General features: G+C 43.8%; 1 protein-coding gene across 3 annotated transcripts in view; it reads right to left on the bottom strand.

Moving 5' to 3' along the window:
* The window catches only part of CHD7 (chromodomain helicase DNA binding protein 7), a 186,888-nt gene extending 171,947 nt beyond the window's left edge, over positions 1-14,941 (bottom strand). For 2 of the 3 annotated variants that reach the window (XM_034762986.1, XM_034762988.1), the window contains exons 1-2: positions 14,822-14,941; positions 12,918-13,020 (exon numbers count right to left, since the gene is read on the bottom strand). The gene's annotated coding sequence lies outside the window, so the exon portion shown is untranslated. The remainder of the gene's footprint in view (positions 1-12,917; positions 13,021-14,821) is intronic. The other variant, XM_034762987.1, reaches the window with a different exon arrangement.
* Positions 14,942-16,421: the final 1,480 nt, after the last annotated feature.

Genomic DNA, 16,421 nt, shown 5'->3' with positions numbered 1-16,421 from the left:
ATCTGGAATCATTATGGACCTTCACTAAGGTCCTCAGGAAGGTTTGAGATCAAGACCTTTAGGTCCACAGCAGAGACATCTAGCACTTAAACTGAACTAACAGCTGCACCAGCAGCAGTCAGTTAACTCTCTGAATCAGCCACTAATGAGGGGTAGGATACAAACTATGCCAGTTGCTTGTACAATTATTTTCTAGACAATAATGGAGTGTTAGGAATAAGAATTTCTAGGCTTTATGCCTTGCTCTGCAAGGCAGCATGATCTAGTGATTACTGACACCAGAACCTAATAAATCTGGCATATCCATTCTGAAAGGCAGCATGACTGCAGATGAGACTTAGAGCCGCCTCTAATATGGCAGACTCATCTTCAGCTTTGATGTGATCTTATGCAACCTCTCAGTTTACCCCCATTTTACAGATGAGGTTATGATACTTACCTGCCTCCTACATTAGGGGCAAGAACCCTTGCTCAAGAACTGAAATTAAAACTCTGCCTCCTCCTGGCTTCCAACCCAACACTCCTTCCCTTAAAACAAAGACGGGACTACTTTTGCATATCAACAATAGCTCACACTCTCTAAGGCTGAGGAATATGCTCAGTGCAGACAGAAGGTTCAAAGCTGCAGCAAACCTCGAATAAGCATGCGCAAATGGTGATTTTCAGAGGCTTATAAGCTGGCCAAATTTCTATGGATTTTCATGATAGTAAAATGCACCTCTCACTCCATGAGCACATCCCTGACAAAATTACAAATCCTACTTTAAACAAGGCAGTAAAGCTCTTCAAAGAAAGTTTTTAAAAAAACACATTGGCAAAATACATATTTTCCCCTAGCCTTAGTCTCAGACGTGGCTATGTTATATTTGCTGAGATTTTCCTAAAATATTCAGCCTGAAGCAGTGACCAAGCATGGAAAATTTCAGTCAAAAATAGTTAAAGTTAGGCAAAGTTATAAGCACCTGAAAACAAGGGCTTGTAATGGAAAGTGTTAGGCAACCTAAACTATAAAACTCCTACCAACTCTGCCTATAGCAGAACAAGATTTTTTTTTTTAGTTTATTTATTTTGTGTATTTGATAGCATTTCATGTATATTACATTTCACCACTTCCCCTCTATAACTAGTTTCCTATGTTTAGGTGTCTTCCCCCAAAGATACAAACACTCAAAAAAAAAAAATACTAATTTCTGCAAGTTCAGAAATTTTTTAAAAGAGGTTAAACGGTAGGTGTGATACTTAAAAATACTTATGGAAGGATACTCAAAAGTGCTCAGCATTAAACTAATTCTTCTCCCAACGATGACACCAATATACTTTTATAGAAAGTAGCAATAAGACATAATTAAAATGTACAAAACACTAAGATCATTGATGAAATGTGCTACATAAATGCTAAGGCTTATTAACCCCATTGTAGCAGGCCTGAAAATACCATTATGAACTTCGGAAACCAGTTTCGAATAAAACTCATAGGTTCCTGCATGTGTCTGTTCAGTCCACTAGACAAAACTAACTAGTCTCTCAGTAGACTTATAAAGACTGACCAAATATTTGTCTCATAGGGTATGTCTAGACAAGGGGTGGGCAAACTATAGCCCGGGGTCCGCATCCGGCCCTTCAGACATTTTAATCTGGTCACTGAGCTCCCACCAGAGAGCAGGGTCCAGGGCTTGCCCTACTCCGGTGCTCCAGCCGGGGTGCAGGTTTGGGAGCTTAGCCCACTCCATGCGTGCTGTGGCTCCGCGCGGCTCCCGGAAGCAGCGGCATGTCCCCCCTCCAGCTCCTCCACATAGGGGCAGCCAGGGGGCTCCAAACAATGCCCCTATCCCAAGCACTGCCCCCACAGCTCCCACTGGCCAGGAACCGTGGTCAATGGGAGCTGCAGGGGGTCAGGCCTGCAGGCGGGGCAGCGCGCAGAGCCTGCTGCTTGAGGTAAGCGCCACCAGGAGCCTGCACCCCTGACTCCCTCACGTGTCCCAACCCCCTGCCCCAGCCCTGATTCCCCTCCCACCCGGAGTACCCTCCTGCACCCCCAACCCCTCATCCCTAGCCCCACCCCAGAGCCCACACCCCAACCCCTTGCCCCAGCCTGGAGCCCCCTCCCGCACCCTGAACTCCTCATTTCTGGCCCCACTCCACAGCCCACAACCCCAGCCAGAGCCTTCGCCCCATCCTGCACCCCAACCCCCAATTTCATGAGCATTCATGGCCCACCATACAATTTACATACCCAGATGTAGCCCTTGGGCCAAAAAGTTTGCCAACCCCTGGTCTAGACTGCAACTGGGAGGTGTGATTGCAGCATGTACAGACATATCTGAGCTAGCTTTGGTCAAATTAAAGTTTTGCACAAAGATCAAGGGTAGTATATGGTCTTTACATAGTAGCTCAAGCTTTTGTTTACTATTTGTTCATTGCCTTGCCACATTCGGCCTCAGGCAAAAGGGAAAATATACTGTTATTTTTCCTATTTGTCTCTTCCTTGTCTTTGTGTCCTCTGTTCCTTCCTCAGCATTTCTTGCAGCAATTCCCGCCCCCAGCAGCTTCACTCCCACCAGCTTCCTCCTTTCATCCACTAAGTAGTTAATCTACATTAAAATGTTATCATTAGCCTGTACAGTCAGCACCCCAGATAGATTACTGGGGAGCAAAGTTGTTCATATCTCTGAGTCATTGTTTCAGGCTCAATGCAGATTCAAGACATCACCACTGCATTGATCTACACTAAGAGAATGGCTAGGAGTTTCTTTTTATTTTAAATCTGAATCAGAGCATCCCATGCAGGCCACAAATGCATCCGAGACTAGATCTGGTCCCACTGCCGGATGTTTTACAACTAGGCTATGGGGTTCTAAAGCCTATTAAAGCAAGCACGTAACTAAAACGTTCACTCTGAATACAATTAAAGCCACCAGTCCTCACTGAGGCTGGGTCTACACTACCCGCCTGAATCGGCGGGTAGAAATCGACCTCTCGGGGATCGAGAGGTGGGAGTAAGCGCCGTCGACGGGAAGTCGCAGAGGTCGATTTTGCCGCCGTCCCTACAGCGGGGTAAGTCGGCTGCAATACATTGAATTCAGCTACGCTATTTGCGTATCTTAAATCGACACACACACCCCCCGTAGTGTAGATGTAGCCTGAGACTAACAATAGAAGCTTGTAACTTCAAGTTCCAGTCACTGGAAATATGACAAGCCAAAAATGTTAGAATTATCTTTTATTGAACCAACTTCTGTTGGTGAAAGAAACAAGCTTTCAAACTCCACAGAGCTCTTCTTCAGGTCTTCATGGCTATCACAACATTGCAAACAGGAAACTAATCAGGAGTTAAAACCTCATTGAGAACTCATCTCAAATACACCTTGTCTACTTTGCCTCAAGCTTTCCAGAAGATTTCTACCCTACCATAAGTGCAAATACATAAGATTTGGTTTTGAAAACAAAGGAGGAGGGGGAAGACCAAGTGGACTTTTAATGGAAAACTAGCTTAATCCTAACCGACTGAGAAATGTCTGTCCATAACACTGTAATCAATTTATGTATCTACACAATATAGCTGCTTGCCATTTGAAGAACCTAGCCCTTTAGAACAGCCTTGAAAATTACATCAAAACTATAGAAGCATTCTGTAAAGGGTACCCTGAGTAAGATACACAGCATAAAAATTCCTGTAAGTAATTTATGTAAGATGTTCATCCCTTCCTTGAGTGATATATAAATGTGTTTAAGTATAACTGTCAATTTCTATTACTCTGGAGAACAGTGACAGCATAATATTAAAACTGCTCAGTTACTCTCACTGATATTTTACTTCATCCAATATCGTCTTCATGATTTCCCCCACCCTTTAACCTAAGGAATGTTTGATGATGCGAGTTATATTACATTTGTTTATTTCAATAATATAAAGCTTTAGACTTCCTCTAGAAAATAGCTTGAGTCAGTAGAATAGCAATAAACATCTGATGAGACCATGCTGAGAAGTTTCACAGGATACAAATTATTCCTGGATACACTCATTTGATTTTTTCATTAGTCTCATTACATTGGGCAAATATACAGGTGTGAATAATTGACACCATTGTGAGTGATTGCTAATTTGATAAAATTTGTGATATTCAGGTTGACTCACAGTCTTGAGAAGTCAGATTGAGGACTTGAGGTTTGCCAAAATAGTGCAAGGAAAGGACCAGTGGGATAATAGAAGCATCTTTTTTTTAAAGAGGCAATAAAGAAGATTAAGTATATCAGCTTAGACAAGGCATTTTATAAATGATTAAATCTTCAGTATTCTCATCCCTCTATCCAAAAAGAGATGAGTTTGGTCTTCACACACCATCTTAAAAGAACACAACTGAAGTCTAAGTTTATCATCAAGTGCTTTTAGAGCACTCATATCCTCACTAACTGCAACCAATTATGGTTTAAAAATAAATATATATGGTCTTGAGCCAAGATTACTCTTCTAACTCAATGACAATACACTCAACTGCGAAGCTCAGGAAACAGATTCTGATCCCACCAATAGCGTCCCTGCCTAAGGCATGTATTGATGTTGATTAGGGATATTCAATAGCCTTCAACTGTACTGAAAGCTACAGAACTCTTTACTATAGTAAAAGTCAGAATACACTATGTATGACATGTCTACAGTTTAGGCACTCAGATTTTCCACTGTATGAGAAGTTTTTGCAATAGATGTCCGATTAAGAAAAGCCTTAAGACAAAGTTAACTAGAAGTAGAGGATAATGCAGTTAAACAGAAAAAAACTCCTACAATTTTCACATTAAATAAAAAACTTGGCAATGAACAAAAAAAGGACAACCAAATTAGCTACTGTAACTATAAAGGCAACAGCTTAAATGACCATAAATTTCACAGAAGGCTTTATCATTAAGACTCTAAAAACCCATGTTCCTGATCAGCAATCTTGCCAATTTTTCCTTAATACAAGAGGGAAAGTGTTCTCTTTTGAAGCCATCAGCGCTATTAAATATATTACAAGAGGATGACATCCATGCTCTCCAAAAACCCCAAGGAAAGTATTTGGAGAGAGACAGCAAGCCCACAAATGGCAAATTACGTTTCCATATCCCAATGAGAGTTTGACCTAAATCTCTAGTTTCTTAGGTTTCTGGACCAGTGCTCGCTTCCCCCCTCCCACCTCCCCAGTGGATAGGTTTGCCGTACTTTGTGAAAGACTGCCTAGTGCAGATATGCCATTTCACTTGAGAAGCGATAAGTGATCACTCCCACTGCAAAACTGGACTGTTTACAGTAGCAAATGGGCAGCTCAGCTGAAAGAATCCTTGACTTGCTGTTCACTCTGATGAAGTTCAAGGCATGCAACTGCAACCAGCCATATACCTTGAGGCACCTCTACTTGTTTAGTGTCTGCATCAAGGAAATGCACCCTGTCCAAAAACTCTATGTCCACTTCCACTATTCAACCTTAAGCACCTAGCACAGACAAGTGGCTTTTCTGATCTGTGAAACCGAATATTAATCTTTTTCACATGAAAAATTCTCCTCAGAACAGCGATCTAATCTAGTACTTTACCCAACACTCCTCCAGTACTCAACCTTTCTAAAAAATTCTCTCAGCACTGAATAACTGTCTCCCTCTCTCTAGTCTACCTTTTCTATTTCTTGAAAAATAGTCTTCTCAATATTCAGTAACTTTAGCAGGTTTTTAATCTAACCAAAATAAAAAAAGCCAACAGAAAAATACATTTTTTACCTGTTTGACTTTTCCACTTCTCTCTTTAACCTCAATGCAGCCTTCAACACATGAGTCCAGGACAACCCTGTTCCCTCAAACTAGGGGTGATGCTGTAGTTACAGTTCTGCTTCTATTTAACAAACCATTCTTTCCAATGGCAGTTCCACATCTGTGACAAGACTCCTCCTGTATGAAATGCCACAACATTCAAATCTTTATCTTTTTTCTAGGTAACTGAGTTTGTGGGGGAAAGGGAGGAAGAGGAGTTACTACACTTTTCTTGTCAAGTAGAGCTTCAGCAGCAGCAGTATGAAACACATGCACTTCTTTTAAATATCACTCTCTCGTCTGAGGAAGGAGTAGAACTGAAGAATCCTGCAACTGTGATTTCTCTATATAGAAGTAAGAAGGTATAGCCCTGTGGAAATCAAGACAGAGAGGAGGAAGGCAAGAAGGAACTACAAAAAGTCTGTTTATCTGTCTCCCAGGAAGGCTGAACCAAACAGAGGGAGAAAACAAATCTGCCCACTCCCTCTAATAGCCAGGTGAGCTCAAAATATAGCAGCCTCTTAGAAAAGAAAAGCTAACATGAAAGAGTGGCGTTATCCAGCACACCTCTCCCAGACTTGTTAAGTCTCCTGCACCGGCAAGGTGCTCCTGTTTCTAGCTGTTTTCTAAATTGCTCCTGCTTAGGAGCTTAAATCCAGTGATTTAGAGAGCTGATGAGAAACTTTAAGGCTGAATCTCTACCATCAGGGCTGCTTGAGGCAGGATCTGGACTCTAGACATACAGGAGCCAGTGAGCAGTAACCAGGAATCAGCAGCCAGGGCCAGAGGTCCTCCAACCAGGGGGTAAGGGGCAAAGAGCAACCCCAAACAGCCACCCTAGCAGCACAGCCAAACTATCTCCCAGCTGATGACAGAAAGCAGATATCTTCCTTCTAACCCAGGACAAGAAGCAGCCCGCACCAGGGGCTAGCAATTCTTCATCACTCCAAGATATAGAAAAACTAGGGGCAGAGCCTCTGGTAAACACCAGATTTATCTAGATATCAACCCAGGGAGATTCCAGACACAGCTATGAACACAGCATTTCCTATGCTCCTAAAGCTTGTTCCATGCTAGTTTTGTTAGTTCTGGTTATCAGGATATTTGCTATCATATACATAAATATTGCAATACACATCACTGAATAAAAAGCTAGAGTCATTTTCCAAGAGCCAGATTTCTAACTTTCAACTTAACAGGTATGCTCTCCTATCTCAGCAAGTCTGGAGGTTTCAGCAAGATAGGGGAAGGGGTGCTACACACTGAACTATAAACTAGAGCACAGTCCTTGGAACCCAGTAGTTCACCATATCTATCTAGGATTTTACACCACACCCCACCACAATATCTGAACAGCTCTTACCCTTATGCCCCTCCCACACACCATCTTTTGAATCTCTCTAACAAGTGTTTGATAGTTTTCAATTCAGATTTCTCCCAATGATCTTACTTTCAGCTTTATGTGCTAATACTAAACCACGTCCCTCTCATCACCTTTAAAAGGACTCCTCTCCGTCCTCTCTCTGCCAGTTCCTACCAAGTAAACTTATAGCTTTGTGTCACAACTTCCATCAGATAGGTGGATTAATAAATCTTTGTCAGAAAACACCTTGAGAGACAAATTACCCTCAGCTCCGATCTTCCACTTACTGAAACAATGAGAAGTGGAGGCATTCTTGATTTTGAATTCTTCTCCTCTCACACAGAGATAGTGAGATTTGAAGGTTTAGAGTAGCATTCTCTCCCATGTATTGTACAGACTCATCTCTACCTCCCTTTATTTCCTTTTTCCACTGATCATCATAACCTCTCCATGGCCTTCTCAAGTCCCAATTATTTAGGCTCCAGCGTTGTCAGAATGCCACTTTCCGCATTATCTCTTACAAAGAATGCCTACTGGCTCCTCAACACATACTGGTCAGCCCCATTCCTGTGCAAATCCACTAGCCCTCTATTTCAAGATTCAGGACACAACTCCCCTTACTAAAATCCTCTTTGGACTTACTCCAGTCCCTTATCTACTTTGTCTCTATCATCTCTCATGAAGATGAGAGTATGTCTCCAGAAAAACTTCAACTGTGCAAGTACCTTCTTCCTTATACCTCCTGTCACATGGAACAGCGTTCCTGTATCAACGTAATTATTTCTATCTCATTTAAAGTCTCATCTGCATACATTTTTCCCTTGCCTCTACCTCTTAACTAACTTCTCCAATCCTCTATTTTAACTCTCAAGAATTCTAGGATAGCATTTTCATGAAATGTACAACACAAAGTAAAACTTAATGTGTAAAAAGGTAAAATATTGAAAACACTTTTCTATTCAAAGACGCATGAATAATCCTGACTGCAACTTTCTGAAATATATAAAGTGATCAAGTTGAGCTATGCTGGCATTTTAGAGATAACACCACATCTCCACTCTTTGGGTCAGAGTTTGGGTGCTAAAACTTTGACTTTTTAGTGGGCTTTGGATCAGACCCTTGGTTCTTTACACTAGTTGGAAGCTCCCTTACATCTTAGGGACAAAGTAAGATTAGGAATTGAGATGCTTGATTATTTTTTAAACAAAATCATTATCTGACCCTAGCAACAAAAACAACAACTAAAAAAGCAAAAACAAAAAAGCAAGCGACTCCGTCAAGCAAACGAAGAGCAGCATAAACTGGGAGGTTTGACAAAGGACTTTTCAATACAAATGTAAGAGGAGTGGTTCAGTCTTGAGAGAAAACACAAAGGAGATATTACAGGTATATTTTAAAATTGATACAAAATCTGATTTCTACCTACAGCAAAGTTTACTACACTTCACAAAACATTTATGTTTAATAATGGGAGTGAAATACCAAATGAGAGATTATAAAAAAAAAAAAAAAAAAAGTATGGCATTTGAATTGTCTACAAAAAAAAAAACCTCCAAACATTTGCATATAAGGCAATTTATTGCAAAATTTGATTACTAGAGCAGGGTTTAATAGACAACTACCTGTTGAAATCGTGAGCTGACTATTATTTACAATGTATAACTTAAAAAGTAACTCAACAATCTTACAGACTAGAAGGTTTTAAAAGTTACTCAGCGCTGCTTTCTGTTATTCATAGGAAGGCAACTTTTAATCATAGTAAACAAAGTGGGCCCATATTTCAATGAACTCTGAACAAAATAACCTCTAGGATCAAGATTATGTATGGTGAAACTTAATTTTCCTCACAGAACCATTAGGAAGAAGGCAGACATTTTGGCTGCACTGACTTTTCCAGACAATTGATTCTTGAAGTTATTTATTCCCCACCATTCCCCTCAAGGCCCTCTTGTTACAGCAATTGTCTCTATGTCAGAGGAAGGTTGGCTACAGCTCCCTCCAAAGCCAGGCAACACCACACCCAAAATAGCTACAGGGGTCACAACAAGGCAAAGTGTTCCCTAGTTCATGACAGCAGGGGCTTGTAGTCAGCTCCCAAACAGGGGTGCTGGAACAATTTGTATGGGGGATTTCGGGGGGTTCTGAGAGCCATTGAACCAAACTAAAGTCTGTATATAATGGAATCCACTTTAAGTCTGGGGGTGTGGCCGCACCACCAGCACCTACACTCCCAAATGCCAATCAACTTTCAAAATAGAATTCTGATACCACTAATCTGACCTATTATTAAATGAGTGGTCTTGCTTATTTTTCCCCATTTTTAAATTAAGATGCATCCTTAAAAGTTTCACTGCCATCAGTCTGTTTCTCCAACTTTTAAGAAAAGCACACTATTTGATATAAACATGGAGAATAGAAAAGAACAAACACTATGTTCAGAAACAGCTATGGAACAGTATGCATGAAATTAAAGAGGTCAGAAACTTAGGGATAATCAGCTCCTATCTGATTTTTTTCTAGATGCATGTTTACAGCTTTAAAAACAAAACAAAAAAATCACAGCTGGAAGATAGGAATTAATCAGTTTCTGTATACTTAAGAACATCCTTAAGAGCTTTGTTGTCATATTGAGACACTTGGAACGTATTCTCTGTCACAGAAAGCATCTTATTGAATGGAATAATTATTTAAAAAATAGTGGAGAATAAAGGCATTTCAGTTTGTAACCATGCAATGTATTTTCACTCTAAGCAATCCATGGTAAAATAAGAGTCACAGAAAGTTAGATTATACGGATGGAAACAAAACAAAACGAAGGACTCCTTCAAGTTTTAGCACCTTGCCAGAAGCGTTCAAAAAAAAAAAAAAAAAAAAAAACACATTACATATCCTGTAACTGCTGCTCTACAATAAATTATCCATCTCTCTGCAACAAAGGATCCTAAAACCAGATTAGAGGTCTCCTTACAATACACTGTTTTCCTCCTCTTAACTTTGGTAGGATTCCAACAACAGTCATCTTAAATCTTAGCTCAAATAAGTTAGAGAGAGTCTTTATAGCAAGTGTCCTATTTATGGGTGTAAGACTGGTTGGGAAATAAAGAAAGAGGATGCATTAAGGAAGAAGTTGGAATCTGCCACAGATGGAACTAGGTAGTGGCAGCAGATTAATGCAACAGCCTTTTGCCCCTTTGGAGAACAGATTAAAAATGGAAATTAAGGTCTTGTCTACACAAGAAAGTTTTACCAGTGTAACGAAATCAGTTTAGTATAGTTTTCATATTGTAGACAAGGCCTAAGCCACAATAGTAGAAAGTATGCTGTTTCATCCATATCGCCTCTGAGCATCACTAAAACATTCCCTAATCCAGAACAACTGGTAATCTATCCACAGGAACGACATAGGAGAGGGGTTGCAAGACAAGAATGAGGTGTATTTGTAGAGATTGCTGTGCAACTGCTCCACACCACCAGCCCCAACTTGATCCAGACAGCCTTATTTGTGAACACTAAATTCACCCATTCAAACATTCAGCAGATTTTAAAAGCCTTCCATCTGGAAATTAATTGACAGATATACTACCTACAGGAAATGAAGGCTAAAGATTTGGCATAGAATTAAAGGCACTTACATGTTTGTTTTCCCCCCCTTCCCCATCTTTCAGGCCCCTTCTTCCCTCCTCACACACACTGCTTAAACGTGTCACATCAGAATTTAGATAGATATAGCCAGTATCAGACAATATAATATGGTCATGCCAATCCAAAGAGTCACAATGCAAGATTTAGAAGATTCTCTTGAAATAGCATTGCAAATAATCATTAGTTTCTTAAGGCTTTTGCCCTTTACAGATCCAAAAATCATCTGTTTTTCCCCTACTGTCTCTTTATACTTAAGACTGTCTTTAGATAAGGGCCTAGGCCATTTCCATTGAACATCTGAAGTTTAGGGCCTTTTTAGCAGTAACATACTTTGTACTTGTACAGAGCTTTACTTTTGGCACCTTATATTTATAAAAATGGTACAACATCATCTTCAGTCAAATCAAAATTGGCCTATAAAAAATTCCAGCATGGTAGCAGACAGCTTGAAAATATTTGAAGCTAATAAGAAATAGCTAAAAAAAAGTTTAAAATAATCTTTGTAATGCACCATAAGTGAAATTAAGTATTTAGATAATTTCTAATTTTTAATATATGATAATCCTAGATCAAGGTTGTAAACCTTGATCAAGGTTGTAAACCTTATTTAAACTTTTAGATTGAAAATATACTAACTTTTCCAAAGTAAATATGTGCTATTTGATATAACCCTTCAATATTTTATAAAATAGCTGTAGCATACAGTTTGCACATTCACTAGAGGGGGGGAAAAAAAAAAAAAACACATTCCAGTGCTATTTAAAAACTAAATTTCACACATTCATAGTAATAGGTATTTCAATGGAAGTCACCAAAACCATACTGAAGTTTAGCCTATTTGTGTACACTTTTGTCTGCTTTCAGTAAGCAGAAGTCCAGTCTCTTGTTACAAATTAATATTTCTGTTATATCATTCCTTTACACACTAACATTTTATAAGAGGATTAATATCCTTTCCAAATGTTTACGCACTTTGATCAAAACTTTGTTGAATAGCTAGACAGGCAGCAAACTTGTGTGCATGTTCTAAATTAAGAGTAAGCAAGTTTTTCTATTATTTAAACCAACTACTTTTAATTTTTTAAAATTAAAAGGCATACCATTACAGTGTTAAATATCTAGTGAGAAGCTTGGTCAAGTGTTTATCCAACTGATAGCAATGCAAGTTTAACTGACTAAAGGATTCAAGCTTAAATGATATAATTTAGACCAAAGTATCTCTGGGAAAATGTCTTTTTTAAATTAAAGTGTTTGTAAGGTTTAAAGGGACTAAAAATAAGCAACTAAAACAAAGTTAAGTGTTAAGCAGGACAGACCTTAAGGTTTGTGGCATTATCCATTTCTATCTAAAAACAAAAACACAAAACTATTGTTCTGTTTTCCAAAACTAGTGTTTGAAACTTCAAATAATGTTGTTCTCAGAGAAAGTAACTGTCATCTCCAAGAAGATATGGTATTATTTAGCTGAGAAAAATTAAACTACATAGTATGTAATATATCTAGCACCTCTATAATGCCATATAAATAGCAAAAGTAACATGCCTATTTTATCCTCTCAGCTAGAGATATAAATGTCAACATTGCGCCCCATCACCTGTTACAAACCTCAGAAACAAATGGGTTAATTTCCCAATGTACTGCAGGTTATTTCAAAGGGAACTACTGCGATTTTCCCCCTATTGTTTAAACAGAGCAATTCTCTCTCTTAAAATAACCCCTATCTAGCGGTCTACCATGGTTAAGTTCTTAAGCTACCCTGTTGTTCAGCATGTGTTATACAAAGCAACATGATTTTTTTAAAGGAAATTTTTGTTGAAAACTTTTGATGAAGAAACTACAGAGCTTAGAAGTTCCTCTCTCTGCTGTGCTTAGCGATGCAAAAGAGTCCTGCAACGTGCCCCAAGCATCCAGCTACATTTAGCTTTCAGCCTTTTTATTATCATTGTCAATGAATGGGCCCCAGTCAAATTAAAGCTGCCATTTTAGGTTAAAGACTGGAGAGTCTCTGTTGTGCAACAGCAAGACAAAAACACTCCAAGCGACAGATGCAGCATTCTCTCTGGAAAATGATGGATTTCAACTTTTATAAAAATAATTACTGGTCATGCTTTTAATATGAATTATATATTGATACTCACACATTACTGCAAACTAACGGGATTTATAATTGGGATAAATCAGCTACCCATGCTGCTAAGGTCATAGTCATTAAGATTTTTTGCCGTCGTTAGAATGGATGATCTGTGAGGAAATGAACAGAAACATTTTTTGTTCAACTTGTTTCTTTGTATCTCCCTTAGTCCCATATACAACGATAGAAAATGACAAACAGTTCCCTGAAAGCCATCTTTCAGTACAAACATCGCTCAGATTCTACTCTGAGGAAAGTAAAGTCGAGGCTCACATATACACAGAAAGAAACTTATTGCCCTGAGAAGGTTTTTCTGATATTCCCCAAACCAAAATCCACGCGAGAGCAAGTAACTGAAAAAGCTCTCACAAACGAAAAATCTCGCCTAAATGTAGTTAGAAGGCACATTCAGTACCTTCCCAAACCAAAACAAAGGTAGAAAGTGGGGCAAGTACGTGGAGAGTTGTGTGGGGTATCTAACAATCTCTTAGAAATTCAAAGGGAACTCCCCGTGCATTGCTACTTTTCTTTTGTCCATTGTCCGTTTTAAAAACTAGTTTAAACCGAGGCGTGAGTAGAGTGTAAAAGTAATCTAAAGAAACCCGTCCGATTTAGGGCATGTGCACGAGAGTGACCCCCTTCCCCAGAACCCAGTGGCCCCTAAAATAACACCGCCAGCAGTTCGGGGGGTACCCCAGAGTGTGAGAGGGTGTCCCCTTATGTAATGCTATCAGGATAAATGAATGCAACGTAATGATGGCTGCTCATTGCCTGCAGCTCCTTCTCCCTGAGTCTCACCAACAACCTTCCCTCCGCCCCCCCTCCAGCTCCCCCCCTCCAGTGTCCGCTTCCCACTTCCACCAGCCCCCCATTCAGTACCCAACCCCGCCGCAGCAGCAACCCCAACCCTCAGCAGAGCAGGGAAAACCAGAGAGACAGAGAGAGAATCGCCTGCCAGCCTCATTTCCCTGTGTGAATCAAACACAAACAACACCCCCCCCACTCCTTCCCTGACCGCTTGGCCTCAAACCACCTTTTCCGCTCACCCACAAAATGGCCTTGATTTCAGGGGGAGCAGTCCCAGCTCGCGTGCGCCCTGCCCAGCGCTCCGCTCCGGACCCAGCCTGGGGAGGGGGCCGGGGTAGGAAGGGGAACCGAGTTGGTTCGCAGGGTTAAGTCTCTATTATGCAGGCGCCGCCAGCACCAGTCCAGCTCGCGTTAGGTAGTGTCTCTCCCCCACCCCCTTCTCTTTCTTCTCCGGCTGTTGGAAGCAGCCGGGAGCCCCCTCGCCTGCCGGCCTCCCTCCCCCGGCCCCCTGCGTATGACTCTCCCCCTCCCTCCCTGGCGGAGACCCCCGGCGGCACCTCGTGTTCCCCCGCACACACACTCCCGGCCTCCCCGGGGGGCTCCCCCCGCGCCCCGGCTCCATGTGCCCGCCCGGGGACCGCGGGTGGGGGGGCTCGCTCACTTTGTTAGCGCTTGTTGTGCTGCTACACCGGCGCCGTGAGCAGTCAGCGTGGTCAGCGCTCCCCAGAGGGAGCCGCTCTCCCCGCGGCTCGGCCCCCCGCCTCGCCGCCCGCTCCCTCCTTCCCTCCCTCCCTCGCGCAGTTTTACCCAACTTTTCCCCGGTTTCCATCGCCCTCCAAACTTGCGGAGCTGGCGGGGGTTCGGCCGGGCGGCCCGCCCCCCCTTGCCCCGGGCAGCCGGAGCACAACAAAAAGCCCTTTGCCCGCGGGGCAGCGCCCCGCCGAGACCGCGCGGCCCCACGCGGGGGTGCCCCGGAGGGAGGGGCGCTAACACCCGGCTCCCCGGGGGGCAGGGACCTGCCACGGGTCTCTTTCCCCCGCCATCCGGCCCCCAGTTCCCCGCCCGCCCGCCCGCCGGCCGTGCCCGCGGCGCGGGGTCACTCACCAGGTCAGCGCAGGGCTGGCTGGGCTCGGTGTCCCCCGCTCGCTCCCTCGCTGCCCGCTGCCGAGGGGCCGGGGAGGAGGAGGGGACACGCTCCGGAGTTGGTGCCGCTGCGGCGGGGCTCGCACGCCCGGCGGAGTTGCTCCCTGGCGCCGGGAGTGCGGGGGGTGGGGGCGGAGAAGGTCCCTGTCCGAGGTCAGCGCGGGTCTGGGGCCGTGTCGGGCTCTCCGCCGGGTCCCGGCTCCGCTCCGCTCCTTTGTGTAATTTTCACTCGATTCAAGTTTAATCCGATAGTTCCCGAGCGCGTCCGCAGGAGCCGAGCGAGACACCAGCCAGCCAGGCGGCTGCCGCTGCTGCTGCTACCGCCCCCCTCCCGCCGCCACAAGGCGCGCCCCCGACACCGCCCCCTCCCCGGGGGCGAGCGCGCCCGCAGGCCCCGCCCATGCCCTACACGTCACCACCCAAGCCTGGCATAATTTATGCAAGAATCCAGCCCCGCTTAGGGGTGGGGGGGAGAGGGGTCACTAACCTCTCCCCCGCCAGGGGCTCCTCCCCCGCCTCACCGGGCCTGCTGCTCCCCGGGAGCTGCTTGCCGGCGGCGGGGGACTGAGGCGCTGCCCAAACGCAGGGGACCCGGAGCCCACTCCTAGCTCCTCCCCGTAGCCAGTCCCGGGGGCGCCCCAGCCAGCCTGGCCGCCCCGCGCCCGGGGAGGGAACGAGGAGCAAGGGGGGGGGGGGTATATAGCCGGGGACACGAGCCCCATGGCAGGGTCCGAGCTGAAGCCGGCCACACGTACTGACCCCCTGCGGCAGAGCCCGCGCCCCGGCTCTCCTCCGGGACCCCCCTGCGCCTTGCTGCCAGCGCGCACCCGGCTGCCTCGCTCCCCAGCCCAGGCTTGCGTCTTCCAGCGAGGCACCCACCCACGGCAGAGTCCCGGAAAGTACTGGCCGGCGCTGGCAGCTGCTCGCCGCCGCAAACTTCCCAAGCGCTGCAAAGCGAAACTCCTCCGGAGAGACTGGATGCCACGGAGCCCGCAGGGTACAATAAGCCCCTCACGCTGCCGCTTCCTTTCCTCGGCTCGCTCTTTCTAGCTAAATCCCATGTCCCAGGGAAACAAGCTCATTTCGCAGCTCCATTAGGACTTAACGGCACCATTCACCAGTAGCAATAAGCTTGTCAGAGCTGCGGCTCCTTGCAGTGAGAGGGACTTATGAAAAGTAGGGAACGGTGGCTTGAAACATACCAGAGCTAGGGCAGATTCCATAGGGCCTATGAACACGTTTTTGTGAAAATACTGCCTGTTATATATCTACAGGCTCCTACTCGAGTCCCTGTATCTGTGTGGTGATCTTTGCACCACCCGCTCAATTTTTCAAAATCAAGCCGCCCTCCAATACTATCATGTGGTTTTATTTGAGTGAATAGGCTGGTGCTGATTAAGGCTCTGTGGAGGCCAGTTTCCTATTCAATAAATTATAAATTCATGTTCATCATACAAACTGAAATATCAACATCTTTTCATTCCATAAGTAAATCCTGCCCCCCATATATGAATGCTCTGCTGGCCTATTTAACTTTCACTAAGACTACCCTTTCCTGAAT

Source organism: Trachemys scripta, chromosome 2, assembly GCF_013100865.1.
Source record: "Trachemys scripta elegans isolate TJP31775 chromosome 2, CAS_Tse_1.0, whole genome shotgun sequence".
NCBI classification, from domain to species: Eukaryota; Metazoa; Chordata; order Testudines; family Emydidae; genus Trachemys; species Trachemys scripta.
This window is presented reverse-complemented; position numbering and strand designations above follow the sequence as displayed.